Genomic DNA, 14858 nt, shown 5'->3' on the forward strand with positions numbered 1-14858 from the left:
ACTCTCGAGCTCAGCTCATTTGAATATAATACCCACTTTCATTCACTGTCCTCTTCTTACAGAGAGTTTTAAATAATAGATGGATTTATTTGCAGTGTTGAAAAGGTAGTCAAAACATAATTCCGAAGTACCTAGTTTGTAAGTAGGTAGGCTATTAGGTTATTCTATTTAGCGTATTAGTTTAATCAATCAGTATTTTATAAGTAGTTGACGTTCAACAATTAATTACCGAGCTCGATAGCTGCAGTCGCTTAAGTGCGGCCAGTATCCAGTATTCGGGAGATAGTAGGTTCGAACCCCACTGTCGGCAGCCCTGAAAATGGTTTTCCGTGGTTTCCCATTTTCACGCCAGGAAAATGCTGGGGCTGTACCTTAATTAAGGCCACGGCCGCTTCCTTCCCACTCCTAGCGCTTCCCTGTCCTATCGTCGCCATAAGACCTATCTGTGTCGGTGCGACGTAAAGCAACTAGCAAAAAAAAAACAATTAATTAAACTCAGCTCTCTAGCCTCCCCGCCTAGCTGAGTTGCGCAGACGGTTGAGGCGCTGGCCTTCTGAACCCAACTTGGCAGGTATGCAATGGTATTTGAAGGTGTTCAGCCTCGTGTCTGTAGATTTACTGGCACGTAAAAGAGCTCCTGCGGAACTAAATTCCGTCACCTCGGCGTCTCCAAAAACCATAAAAGTTGTTAGTGGGACGTAAAGCCAATAACATTATTATGTAGCCTACCCTATGACTATGAGTCATGCTCACGACCACTCGAAATCGTCTGTTTTATATTCGGAAGAACCACTCGGTATTTTCTCAGTTCGTATGTCGCATCATTGCACAATACTTCAATAATCCAATCACGAGATCACCGGTGTACGCGGACAGTGAGTAAGTGAGCAGACTGATGCAATAGCTTAAATAAAAAGATGTTTAATCCGAAAGCCAGTGGGCTACTGTAAATCTCGTGTAGCCTGTACAGAACGTGACGATTTAAAAAATCCTCTGCTGATAGAAAAACACATTTTCAAAAATGACCGAGCTAGTTGGCCATGCGTTTAGGGTCGCGGAGATATGAGATTGCATTCGGGGGATGGCGCGGTCGAATCCTACCATCGGTAGCCGTTAAGATGGTTTTCCGTGGTTTCCCATTTGCACATCAGGCACATGCTGGTGCTGTACATTAATTAAGGCCACAGGCGCTTCCTTCCCACTTCTAGCCCTTTCCTAAATCTTCGTCGCCATAAGACCTATCTGTGTCGGTGCGACGTAAAGCAACTTATTTCATTTATATTTAATATGTAGGCTACTTATTGTGGACACAGGTGTTTTACATCTAATTCTATATATAAGAGTTGAGACTTTCAGAGAACTGTGGAAAACCATTCGGTAGTGTATAAAGTTTGATTTATGTCAGTAATTATTATTATTATTATTATTATTATTATTATTATTATTATTATTATTATTATTATTATCAACTACGTAAGTTTTATACTGTAATATAATAAGCAAGTATAGTACTGAATCTGAAAGTTAGATGACTCATAAGAGAGCAGTTCATAGTATGAAGACCAGATGGCAGCAGCATGCATTGAATGTTGTTGCTGCTGTCTTAACAGTACACACTAAACAGATGCAATAGGATCGATGACTCTACTGAGGCGTGAATCGGCTCACTGTATCGGTTCAGTAACGTGAACGGAATCAAGTGAATAGATTCACTAAAATGAATTTTCTGATACGGGGTCGAGGAGAGGTGAGTTGAAATTAGATGGCATGTTTTACGACTGGTTGCCCTTCCTGACGCCAACCTCAGTTGAGGGTCTAATGAAGATGAAATTAGTGATGGTGAACGAAATTGAGAGATAAATTGGAAGGAATCGGCTGTGGCCTATGAAGAGGAACTGTCCTGGCAGTTGTCTGGAAGAGAAAATGGGAAACCACAGAAAACCATTCTCAGGATAGCCGACGGTGGGGTTCGAACCAACTCGTCTTCCGAATGCAAAGCTTGGCTCCATAGCCTTAGTGTGTTAACGCACGCTGCCATTCCGCTCGGTATTGTTTGATCGTGATTTCACAAGTTACCACCAACTCCCGCAAGTTTCATGAAAATTCAATTGTACTTTTATGGTACTAAATGAAGGATGTTTTGGCTATAAGAAACTCAAAATTAAAAATGTAAACAATTATCTGCGAGAGTTAATAAGCTGAAAGTGACCTATCATGTGACACAAAACAACTACAAAAAAGCGATGCCGGTTACCTTATCTGAATCATAACAGTCATCCATCCAGAAGCTCTGTATGCCATGAAGTATCTGCCGCTAGACATAAAATGCTTGACTGAGGAATTAAAAATCAGAGAGAGAGAGAAAGGCAGTGAGATAATTCTTAGAAAGATCCTAAGCCCGGCACTGGAAGATGGGGAATGCCGGAGACGTCAAAATTAATAGCTTTGCTCCACGATGGAGAGCTCTCTGACTACGCCAGGAAAACGAGGGTAGTTTTCTGTGATCGTGTGACAAGATCTTCTCTAACAGACTGACCACCTCCTGGCAATACAAGGAAGTCAGTACCACACGGCCGAGAGAGCCTAAGAATGATGTAAAAGAACGGGGCCTGGTAGATTTAAAAACAGACAGGCTTTGAGATAATTCCTGAAGAAAGTCTGTGGTTTTCAGGAAAAGCCGATGAAGAAGAAGGGTACCACATAACCCTCCCCATTTTCAAAGGAATGAAAAGAGTTACACCGGGAGAAAGTCAAAGCCCAGTTGTTGAACAGGTTGGTCCCAAGTATAGATCTATTCGAAAGAAGAATCAAAAGAACGTTCATGCAGTGTTTAAACAATTTCATTACTCTATGAATGTGAGTTGGATACTAATGACTTTCACGTATAACGAACTATTAAACATGGTACTCAGATGACATATTTAAAAAGAAATAATAATCAATTTTAATAATCATATAGAAATATTTTCATACCATCGAGGCGCTGGAAAATTAAAACGTGCGCCACCCACAAGACAACTATGAATTTACCTTTCCAATTAACCCATTGACTTGTAAAAGGTACTCCTCTACAACTATCCCGAAACTTTCTTCTTGTAAAATCTACTTGAAACTAAAAATTATTTATTACTATAGTTTTTTTATTCCGGAAGCCCCACCCCTTCGAAAAGAAATCCTGGATACGGCTTGCTCAGTGCCTTTGAACGAGACCGGGCAGTAGGACTACGAGGGGGTCGATGTTCTTTCCGCGATATTGCAGAAGGACTTGGCTGGGATGTATCCACAGTGCATTGGTGTTCCCAACAATGGTCACGGAAAGGCACTGTCTCAAGAATACCGGTGTCCGGCCGCACACGGGCCACCACGAGCAGGGAAGACCACCGCATCCGCCGCATGGCTGTGAGTAGAAGGGCAAAGTATATTCAAAAACAATTGGTGCTGCGTCAGCAATTTCCCACACTTTTTTAGAGTACCGGTAGTGTAGGTATGTCAGTTTTGACACAATGAATTAGTAGTGTACTTATGCGGATTCTTACCCGGGTGCAATGACTTCTCGGTAAGGTTAAGACGCGGAATAACGTTATAACCTTGCGTACGAGAGCAAGCCTAACCTCACAGACTCCATTGGATGGGCCCAATTGATCAGGGAAAGATCTGGGGTGCATTTGACCCACAGGAGAGTTTATGACATCATACCCTACGAAGGCAATGCTAACCTCACTGGCCCACCTGGGCTGTTTTTGACCCCTTGGTGAGGTTATGACGTCATACCCTTACGTACGAGTGCAATGCTAACCTCATGGGCCACATTGGAGGAACCGAATCGCACGGGGCCCCTTGGAGGAACCAAGACCTCTAGATGAGGTTAAGACGTCATTATGACGTGTTAACCTCACCTTGCGCACGAACGCTAACCTAACCTAACACAGACTCTTTATCCGCTCCCCTTGGAGGTGTCCAATCGGTTAGGTGACTTGTAGTTAAGGTTGTGACGCCTTGATGACGCGTTAACCTGACCTCGCTACGAGGAACGCTAACCTAAACTCACACAGGCTCTTCACGTGCACCCCTTGGAGGAGCCGAACTGCTGAGGTGACTTGTAGGTGTGGTTAACACGTGTATTAACTTAACCTGGGCCACGAACGGTAAACCAACCTCACACAGGCTCTTTGCCGTCTCCCCTTGGAGGAGTGACGGAGCTGTGACGTAATAAGCGCGGGCGATTTAAAATGCACGCCTATCTTCACATAACCGAATGCGCAGGCCTTCTCCTGAGAGACCTGTGACGTCATTACCTTCGTGAAAGTTTGAACGGATATCTATACGAAATACCGTGTCTATTGTCTGCTCGAATGTAAAAGCTGCAGAAGTTAGAACTCCTTTTTTTAATAATCTGTCTTTGTAAGTATTATACTAACGCCCCTACAGATATTTCAATGTTAAAAAGAAGTTAATATTATTACCTAAATTATTTACTAAACCAAACTTTGAAACAAAGTATACCTAGCTACCCTACTTGGCCTAGAAAACGTAATCTACTCAACACCAACTGAACTAATTGATATAAAATTCAAATAAATATCACTACTCCCAATTTCTACCAACGAACACTAAACGCCAATGTGTAATTAATGTGGACCATACACACACAAAATGTAACTATTTCAATAGGTTTTAAGTACTTTAACTAGTTTTAATTGGTTTTAACGTTAACTAGTTTTTCAGAAACAGAGCCGGCACCGGCTTCACCAAAACCACCTGTCGTAATTTGAACACTGCAATTTGCATATGTTGCTCACCTCCATGCATGCACTGCGACACAACCAATCAGAGAGCAAGCACATATGGCGTGAAGACTGTTTGTTTCTCCATTATGCTCGTTGAGAAGAGGTTTAACTGATGGACAACGTAATTCATCGAAGTCGATTATTTCACATGCCGATGGTACATATTCACACAGCCATTCCTTCTTTCCGCAACCCTTCAAAAAACAAGATCTGCTCGTGACAAATGAGCGTTCATGATCATAGCTAGAAAGCGATAAGGTATTCGTTTTTCTTCCCACGGCAGTCCTATTTTTAATTCATTGTGTATTTTTGTTTTCATCTGTTTGCAAACAGTAAGGGAAAGATGGTCTAAATACTAAACTGACGAATTTTGGTGCCCACAATACAGTGCAATCTAACACAGCCACCTCTTTGAAGACAAATTCTTTCCCGTTCACTTTAAAGCATTGAACATCAATTATTAATGTTCTTGTCATGATAAAATAAAGCACTCTTCTCTATTACAGTACATTATGGGCTGAAGAAAATATTTTCACTCGTAGCGTATATAAATCTTGAGTTTACTAGAGAGTGACCTTGATAACGAACAAGTCTACACGTGCATAAGCATGTCCACGTGAGCACTGCATGTCAAAACAGCGTGACCTTGGTATGATATATGGTCAGTCCCACTATCTCGTTCCACGCGTTAGACATAGCTGTTCGGGTAAATTAAAGTTTCTAGTGTATTCTGAACACAAGGGTTTGGTCTCTGACTGATGCAAAGAATACTGTAGGCCGCTATAAGCCTCTAGAGTTCAAATCTATAAGCTCTAAAGTTAAAAACTAGAATTGAGTGTTCCAAACGCTAACGTATTTAACTCCACAGTCGCTCAGATCCGAGACCTTGAAGTACCTCCTATATAGTCGCCATCTTGTCTAGTTAGGTTAAGCTTCTACACTTGGACATCAAAGTTGAGCTCTGTAAGGTTAACGCCCTTGTACAGTTAAGCACGGGAAAGAGATAGAACCCAGGGCCCGTAAGGTTACACCTGCATACGTTAGGTTATAACGTCATGCACCCTTAGCCAGCAGTCCGCATTTCAAACCACCCACAATGTGACTTCACAGGTCTGTCAGGAGAAGGCCTGCGCATTCGTTTATGTGAAGATAAGCATGCATTTAAAATCGCCCGCGCCTATTACGTCACAGGTCAATCAGTCCTCCAAGGGGAGACGGCAAAGTGCCTATCTGAGGTTAGGTTACCGTTCGTGGCCAAGGTTAACCCACGTGTTAGCCACACCTACAAGTCACCTCACCAGTTCGGATCCTCCAAGGGGATACCGGAAAGCGCCTGTCAGAGGTTAGGTTAATGATTCTCGTAGTGAGGTTAGGTTAACACGTCATCAAAACGTCATAACCTCAACTAATAATTTCGTTTGACTATTTCTAGCCGAGTACAGCCCTGTAAGGCAGACCCTCCGATGACGGTGGGCGGCATCTGCGATGAGTAGGTAACTGCGTGTTATTGTAGTGGAGGATAGTGTTGTGTGTGGTGTGTGAGATGCAGAGGTGTTGGGGACAGCACAAATACCCAGCCCCCGGACCATTAAAATTAACCAATGAAGGTTAAAATCCTCGACCCGGCCGGGAATAGAACCCGGGACCCTCTGAACCGAAGGCCAGTACGCTGACAATTCAGCCAACGAGTCGGCTGAATTGGACACCTCCAAAAGGAGTTGATAAAGAGCTGGTATGAGGTTAGATTAACGCGTCATAACGAAGTCTTAATATCATCTGCAGGTCACCTAACCAATTTGGCTCCTCCAAGGGTGCCCGACCGATTCGACTTCTCCAAACGGGTCCGTGACCTTTCCGATTCGGCTCCTCCAAGGGGGCCCGTCCGGTTTGACTTCTCCTGACAGCTGTCATCCGCCATCTTTAATTAAGAGAGCAAACAAAACCATGTGCTTTTCTGACAGCTGTCATCCGCCATCTTGCATCGCAAACCTCAGTGCTGTCATCTTTAGCTTCTACCTTTGAAATGTGGACAATTTGAAAAATTCCAGGTGCTTTACAAACCCACGTGCTTTTTGACAGCTGACCAAGCTGACAGCAGCCATCTTTAATCAACAGAGCACCGTACTGCCATCTTTATGGCACTAAACCTCATCCTTTGACATGTGGTAGCGGGCAATTTGAGAAAATTCCACGTGCTCATCAAAGCCACGTGCTTTTCAACAGCTGCCATCTTTAATCAACAGAGCATTGTGCTGCTATCTTTCCTACGAACTCAGAGTCAAAGCAAGCAGCCTCTCTGCTTGCAAAAAGGAAGTGACATAGCAAAAATATACATTACTGTAAAACCCCTGTCCTGTTACGTCAAGAAAGGCATCCGACCGTAAAACAGATTCTTGCGATTTAAAATCCTAGTCTTAGCGTCAGGAAGGAAATCCGGTCGTAAACCATTTGTTCGTGAAGTAAAACACTAGATACTGCGATTTAAAATCTTAGTCCTTGTTGTATATTAAAAGCACAGATGAAAATAAATAACTGAAATTAAATCATTTAATACCAAGAATTTTATAGTGAGTCAACTAATTTTAGTGATGTATTTAGGGATATCTCGAACGTTATTTCAACGAAGAGCGAGGAATTTCAAGAAAAAGAATCAGGGTGGACTTTAGTTGAAATTTTGTATCTAGAGGTTAACATCAATAAGTACAATCCCCTGCGAGGATCTTCATACATCGAGCTGCCGACATGGATTAAGCGGAAAGAAGCTGTTATGAACGTTCAAAACAATGAAGAGGCGTGTTTTGCATGGGCTGTTGTGTCAGCTTTAAATCGTGCGAAATCGTATGTAGCGAGTAGAACATCATCGTATCCTCACTAATCAACACAACTAAATATAGATGGTATAGAATTTCCTATGCAGCTAAAGGACATTAAGCGCTTTGAACAACTAAATAATATTAGCATTAATGTATATGGTGCAGACAAAAAGTCTGTATTATACATGTAATAAGAAGAGTGCTCATGTTAACTTACTCTATATCTATACTCTATATTTGTTGGTAGTCAGTTGTCAAAAGACAAGTGTAAAAAGTGGCTATGCGACGGATGCTTGCAGTATTTTAGAACTGAAGATCAGTTAAGAAGCCATTCTAAGAATAACTGCAGTCATGTATGTACAGAGATACCTACTACAGGCAATAATGTTTTGAAATGTACGAATTATAACATGCAGATGTAGGTGCCTTTTGTTATTTACGCAGACTTTGAAGCCATCCTCAAACCATTCAGCACATGCGCGCCTAATCCAGACAACTCTTTTACTAATACTACACACATGCATGTCCCGTATAGCTTCGCGTATTATATCAAGTGTAGTTATGATAGTACGCTTAACAAGTTAGAGCTGTATCGAGGGCCTGATGCTGCTAAATTATTTTAGAAAGACTTGAAAGTGATGCAGTACGATTTAGCAGTATTCTAAATACTAACATTCCCATGAAATCACTCACCGAAATTCAGTTACAAGAACATGAACGTGCTACAAAATATAGTATTTGTAATGGCGAATTTTCTGAAAATGACCCTAAAGTTTTCGATCATGACCATTTAACTGGCTTATACAGATGTCCTGCTCATAATAGCTGTAATCTTAAGTACAGAGTTCCAAAATTTATTCCTGTAATTTTTCATAATTTATCTGGTTACGACTCACATTTTATTATTTAACAATTTGGAGCTTCAGATGAAAAAAATAGATATAATCCCTCAGAACAAAGAGCGGTACGTTGCATTTACAAAGTGCGTAAAAGTAGATGAGGAGCATACTATAAAATTGAGATTTCTTGACTCGTTTCGCTTTATGGGGAGTAGCCTTGATAAACTTTCGAGTAATTTGCAGCCAGAACAATTTACAGAAATTCGACGTGTTTTTCCTGAAGAACAGCAGTTTAATTTAATTCGGCGTAAGGGTGTCTTCTGTTACGAATATATTGACTGCTTAGAACGCCTCGAAAAACGCGCCTTACCATCAAAACAATCATTTTACAGCTCGCTGAATTCAGCTGATATTAGTGATGATGACTATTTACATGCACAACGTATCTGGGAGCAGTTCCACATTCAAACGCTAGGCGAATACTCTGACTTATATTTAAAGACAGATGTACTTTTGTTAGCTGATGTTTTCGAAAATTTTCGCTGTGTTTGCAAGAAAACCTACAGCCTTGTTCCATATCAGTATTTTACAGCGCCTGGGTTAAGTTGGGATGCTATGATAAAATACACGCAAGTGAATTTGGAACTGCTAACAGATATCGATATGGTGCACTTTATAAAATCGTCTATTCGAGGTGGCCTAAGTCAGTGTAGTGGGCGGTATTCTAAGGCAAATCATAATAATAATAATAATAATAATAATAATAATAATAATAATAATAATAATAATTACATGCCGAGTTTTGACTCTAGTCCGGAATCTCAGTATATTGTTTATCTTGATGCTAACAATCAGTATGGGTGGGCGATGAGTCAGCATCTACCATTAAGTGGTTTGCGCAGGCTACCGCAGTGCGAAATTGACGATTTACAGCTGCACGCCCTAGACGATGAAGCTAATAAAAGCTATTTCATTGAAGTTGACTTACAGTATCCTAAAGAGTTATACACTTCTCATAATGACTTACCGTTCTGCCCTGAAAATATGAAGTCTCCGTACATCACATCAACAACAAAGATGCTAATTGCTAATTTATGTGAGAAATCTAAGTATGTCGTTCATTATCGGAATTTACAACAGTGTTTGCAGCATGTTTGAAGTTAACAAAAATTCATCGCGTACTAGAATTCAATCAGTCACCGTGGCTAAAACCATATACCGTTCTCAACAATGATTTAAGAACAAATGCAGTTAAAGAGTTTGAGAAAGATTTTTATAATCTCATAAATAACCGTGTGTTTGGTAAGACCATGAAAAATATTGACAAACGCGTTGATGTAAAACTGATTACAAACTGGGAAAATATTAAGCAAAGGTGTGGTGCTAACTATTTAATAAGTAAACCGAATTTCCATAGCTGTACAATTATACATAAAAATTTAGTTATTATACAGATGAATCGTGTTAAGGTTAAGTACGACAAACCTACCTACGTTGGCTTTGCTGTACTTGAATTAGCTAAAACACTGATGTATGAATTCCATTACGATTATATGATGAAGAAGTACGCTCATAATGTGCAACTGCTCTACACAGATAGGTAGGTTTGATACTAGTAACTATCCTTATAATAATGATTATAATATACTACTAGTAAACAAAAAAGTTCTAGGTAAAATGAAAGACGAATGTGCTGGAAATATTATCGATTCATTTGTAGGTACTAAATCCAAATCATATTGCATAATGCTCTTAAATCAACTACAAATAAAGAGATTGAAAGGAATTAAAAAGAATATAGTTCAGAATGAGCTAAGTTTAGAAAATTATAAAATTTGTATTAATAGTAATCCACCTATTTTACATAAGCAAATGGCTGTTATTAGAAGCAAGATGCATCAGTTGTACACTAATTTAATTAATAAGGTTGCCCTTAATAATGAGGACTGCAAACGGTTTGTCATTCCAAATTCTACCAACACTCTAGCCTGGGTCATAGTAGTGTGTGTGTTTTTGTGTGTAAATATTATGCTAGAGCTGTGTACTTTGTAAGATATACGCTGTCTTACTTCACATATAACTGTGCATATTGTACAAAGGTAGAAAGAAGGGAGAGGTACGCTAAGAGTGTAGTACAGCGAATGATTTAAGTTTAAACTTGTACATATAAAAATTAGCAGAATTGCATTATTACTTACGAAGGGTGAGGTACACCGACATTGTATGATATACATATATGAAGCGGAAATGATTACAGCAAATGATTTAAGATGAAACTGTACATACAAGATGCAATAAATAATGTAGAACTAGCATATTCTTTTATTTTAGATTAGGTATTACCTTCTCCTCCTCCCGCTCCTTCATCTTAAAAGTTTTTTATTGCTCGAAGAAGAAGAGTAAGTATGTCAAGAAAGAAGGTGTTTAGATTCGTAAGTATGTTATCGTCTTAGAAGATCAGCTGAGTAAGTATGTTGAGAAGAGAAATATTTTTCTGAACAGTGTTCGATTCTAGTCTTGCAGTGTTCTACAACATCGAACTATAGTATGTGATTCTAGTCATAATATGTTTTGAACCGCAGTATGTGTTTAAGTCTAAACATGCACAATGACGTCATCGCTGCAGCACGTGCACACTCTTGCCTACGCGATGCATGTTCGGTAGAGATGTGCCTTGACAGAGGAGGAGGAAGAGCAGCTCAGTAAGTATGTTGAGAAGGATTTTTTTCCTGAACAGCGTTCGATTCTAGTCTTGCAATGCAGTGTTCTACAACAACGAACTATAGTATGCGATTTTCTGTTCTCAACACTTGTTGTAATATGTTTTTAACAGCAGTATGTGTACATGTCTAAGCATGCATCGCTGCACACTCTTGCTTTCGCGATACCTGTTCGATAAAGCTAAGCATTGACAGAGGAGGAGGAGGAGGAGGTCATAACAGCCGCTGCCATCTTGTACAGTAGTCTCTAAGCGCCATTTTGTGTAATTAGCGTTGGGAAGGGCATCTTGTCGTAAACTAAGGATGGTCCCCTTCCAGATAGTAGATGAGAGGTTAGGTTCGCGAATGCGCTAAAGTTTTACTTTTTAATGATGATAGCCAACGGAATTTTTAAAATTGCCCGCTACCACGTGCTTAAGGTAGTATCCGTAAAGATAGCTACACGGTGCTCTGTTTATTAAAGATGGCGGATGTCAGCTGTCAAAAAGCACGTGGGTTTGTTTCCAAACAAGAGCACGTGGAATTTTTCAAATTGCCCGCTACCACATGTCAAAGGATGAGGTTTAGTGACATAAAGATGGCAGTACGGTGCTCTGTTGATTAAAGATGGCTGCTGTCAGCATGTCAGATGTCAAAACGCACGTGGGTTTGTAAAGCACATGGAATTTTTCACATTTTCCGCCATCACATTTCAAAGGTAGTAGCTAAAGATGGCAGCACTGAGGTTTGCGATGCAAGATGGCGGATGACAGATGTCAAAAAGCACGTGGGTTTGTAAAGCACGTGGAATTTTTCAAATTGCCTGCCACCACGTACCTAAGGTAGTAGCCGTAAAGAGAGCAGCACGGTGCTCTGTTGATTAAAGATGGCTGCTCTCAAAAAACATGTGGAATTTTTCAAATTGCCCGCAGTGCCGTAAATAGGGCAGCACTAAAATGTTTGCGATGCAAGATGGTGGATGACAGCTGTCAAAATAGCACGTGGCTGTCAGAAAAGCACGTGGCTCTTTTTACAAACAAGAGCACGTGGCTTTGTTGACAAACGTGACCTTGCCAGAGGCCGCTGCGGAGGGTCCTGCGGCGGCGGCGGCTGCTGCCGAACCCGTAACTTATACTACTCTAGTATTTTCTGTATTCCGACTGTGAACGGTTTGTTCCACAGTTTATTTTGGAGTTTCCGTGATAATTTGATGCACCTCGGCATTTATTAATTCAATCTGCGAACATTATGTTCCGCAGGCTACTGCACTCAGTCGAGTTTATATTTGTGAGGGGGATCGATCTCTTTGGTGTTTTCCTGGTATTTTGGAGCACCTCGGCTAGTTTCCATTCCGTCTGTGAACAGTTCATTGCACAGGCTACACTGCCGAGTTGAGATTTGGGCGAGGGTGGATGTGTTTGGAGTTTTGCTGTTAATTTCATGTACCTCGGCTATTGTAAATTCCATCTGTGAACATTTCGTTGCACATGCTATATTACAATAATTAATAGTTTTTCAGTGACTTTTCGTTATCTACTGTACGTAACATCTATAACAAGGCGTGTAACTTCGGAGAGGTCTCGTGCATGTCTTCCGAGTTTACACCCTATAGGTGACCTGTGCGTCTGTGAGGATGAAGCCCTACCTAAGATGAATTCTAATCAGGAAGATGGCATGAACACTCAGCCCCGAGGTGGAGGAATTACCAAGAAAATTTGATATCCCCGACCCGCCCAGGAACCGAACCCGTCTTCCCTTGGACCAAAGCTAACTATTTAGCCATTATCTGGGCTATAACATCTATGATAACCCATTATGCCGAGACGGAAAGTGAATAGAGATCGTAGTGCAATGCATTCGAGAAAAATGCGTTTATCACGTAGCGAGGGAATTGGCTAGCAAAGAGATTCTCGATTACCACAGGGCAGAGCAAGAACATAAGGGAGTCATCTTTCTCCAAATTCACAACCCAGGTTGAAATATATTACACAGTTGACACAGTAGTCGGTAGTGAAAAAGCTGTTCATTAACCTATACACCGAGCTCGATAGCTGCAGTCGCTTATGTGCGGCCAGTATCCAGTATTCGGGAGATAGTGGGTTCGAACCCCACTGTCGGCATCCCTGAAGATGGTTTTTCGTGGTTTCCCATTTTCACACCAGGCAAATGCTGAGGTTGTACCTTAATTGAGGCCACGGTCGATTCCTTCCCATTCCTAGCCCTTCCCTGTACCATCGTCGCCATAAGACCTATCTGTGTCGGTGCGACGTAAAGTAACTTGCAAAATAATAATAATAAGAAGAAGAAGAACCTACAGAATTTCCAAATTCTTTACATCCTACCGACTTGCAACCACACAAGCTAATTTTGAAAATGAGGATGTCTATTATATTGTTACGTAATCTAACCCACCAAAGTTATGCAAAGGAACACGATTGGTAGTGAAACCTTTGAGAAACTGTTTGATTGAAGCTAATATTTTAACTGCCTTAATACCGAGAATCCCTATGACTCCTTCAGATTTGCCTTTTGATTTCAAAGGAGTCCAATTCCCGGTAAGAGTCTGCTTTGGCATGACAATAAACTAATCACGGGGTCAGACATTTAGCATGGCTGGAGTTGATCTCAGTGGAGAATACTTTTCTCCGGGACAACTTTACGTGTCTTTCTCGCGTGTTACATCGAAACGAAATCTTTTCGTGTTCACTGCCGGAGGATAAACGACTAATGTCGTGTACAAGTAAATATTGTACGTCCTCGGTTAAAAATATCCCATCACCTTAAATTCATAACTGCTCCCGTGCGAAGACGGGCCGGGTAGCTAGTAATACATAAACTATTCCACTCAATACTGATCTGCATTTAGGGCAGTCGCCCAGGTGGCATATTCTCTATCTGTTGTTTTCCTTGCCTTTTCTTAAATGATTTCAAAGAAATTGGTACGTTATTCCAATCCCTAACTCCCCTTCCTATAAATGAATATTTGCCCCAATTTGTCCTCTTGAACCCTGGAGGGTAAACGGATTAAGAAAGAAAGAAAGAAAGAAAGAAAGAAAGAAAGAAAGAAAGAAAGAAAGAAAGACAAGTTAAAATTATTTTAGTTGTTTGTTATCTAAATACTATACCGTTTATATTAATTCAATTTAATTCGTATTTTTATTTATTAATTAATTTACTTGTTCACAAAGCACAAGATACAGCTATATTGAGCATACACCTCTCGCACTGCCGACAGACGAATTAACGAGGGCAAACATTGATTATGAAATATACCGAACAGAGCAATTAAGTAAAAACCTAACCCTATATTACTCGTATAAACTGACTCCCTTCATTCGCTACACTCAGTGATTTCTTGGAATGTATCAATAACGTATACTGAGTTCTACCAGTAATTAATTATTGTTATATTCAAATCATATGACATTTCTCTCGTTATTTTATTGAAGTGTAATAATTAGGTACAGTGGAGTCCGTTGCACAATAAAATCAAAATGTCCTAGAATAAATTAACGAGACAGTACAAATACTAAACGCCGGCTCCTGATTGCTTTGTTCAAGAAGCAACGGCGCCTGCAAGTAGGGGCCTTCTACAGTCAGGTTATAAAACTTTAATTACTTAACGAGTACCAATCTGACGGAAGAGCTCGTAAAAATTGTATGTGTAAACTATAATGGCTCGATTAGCCACAAGCCTTTAAATGAATAAACATGACAGTA

The sequence above is a fragment of the Anabrus simplex genome, chromosome 2 (genome assembly GCF_040414725.1).
Source record: "Anabrus simplex isolate iqAnaSimp1 chromosome 2, ASM4041472v1, whole genome shotgun sequence".
Lineage (NCBI taxonomy): Eukaryota > Metazoa > Arthropoda > Insecta > Orthoptera > Tettigoniidae > Anabrus > Anabrus simplex.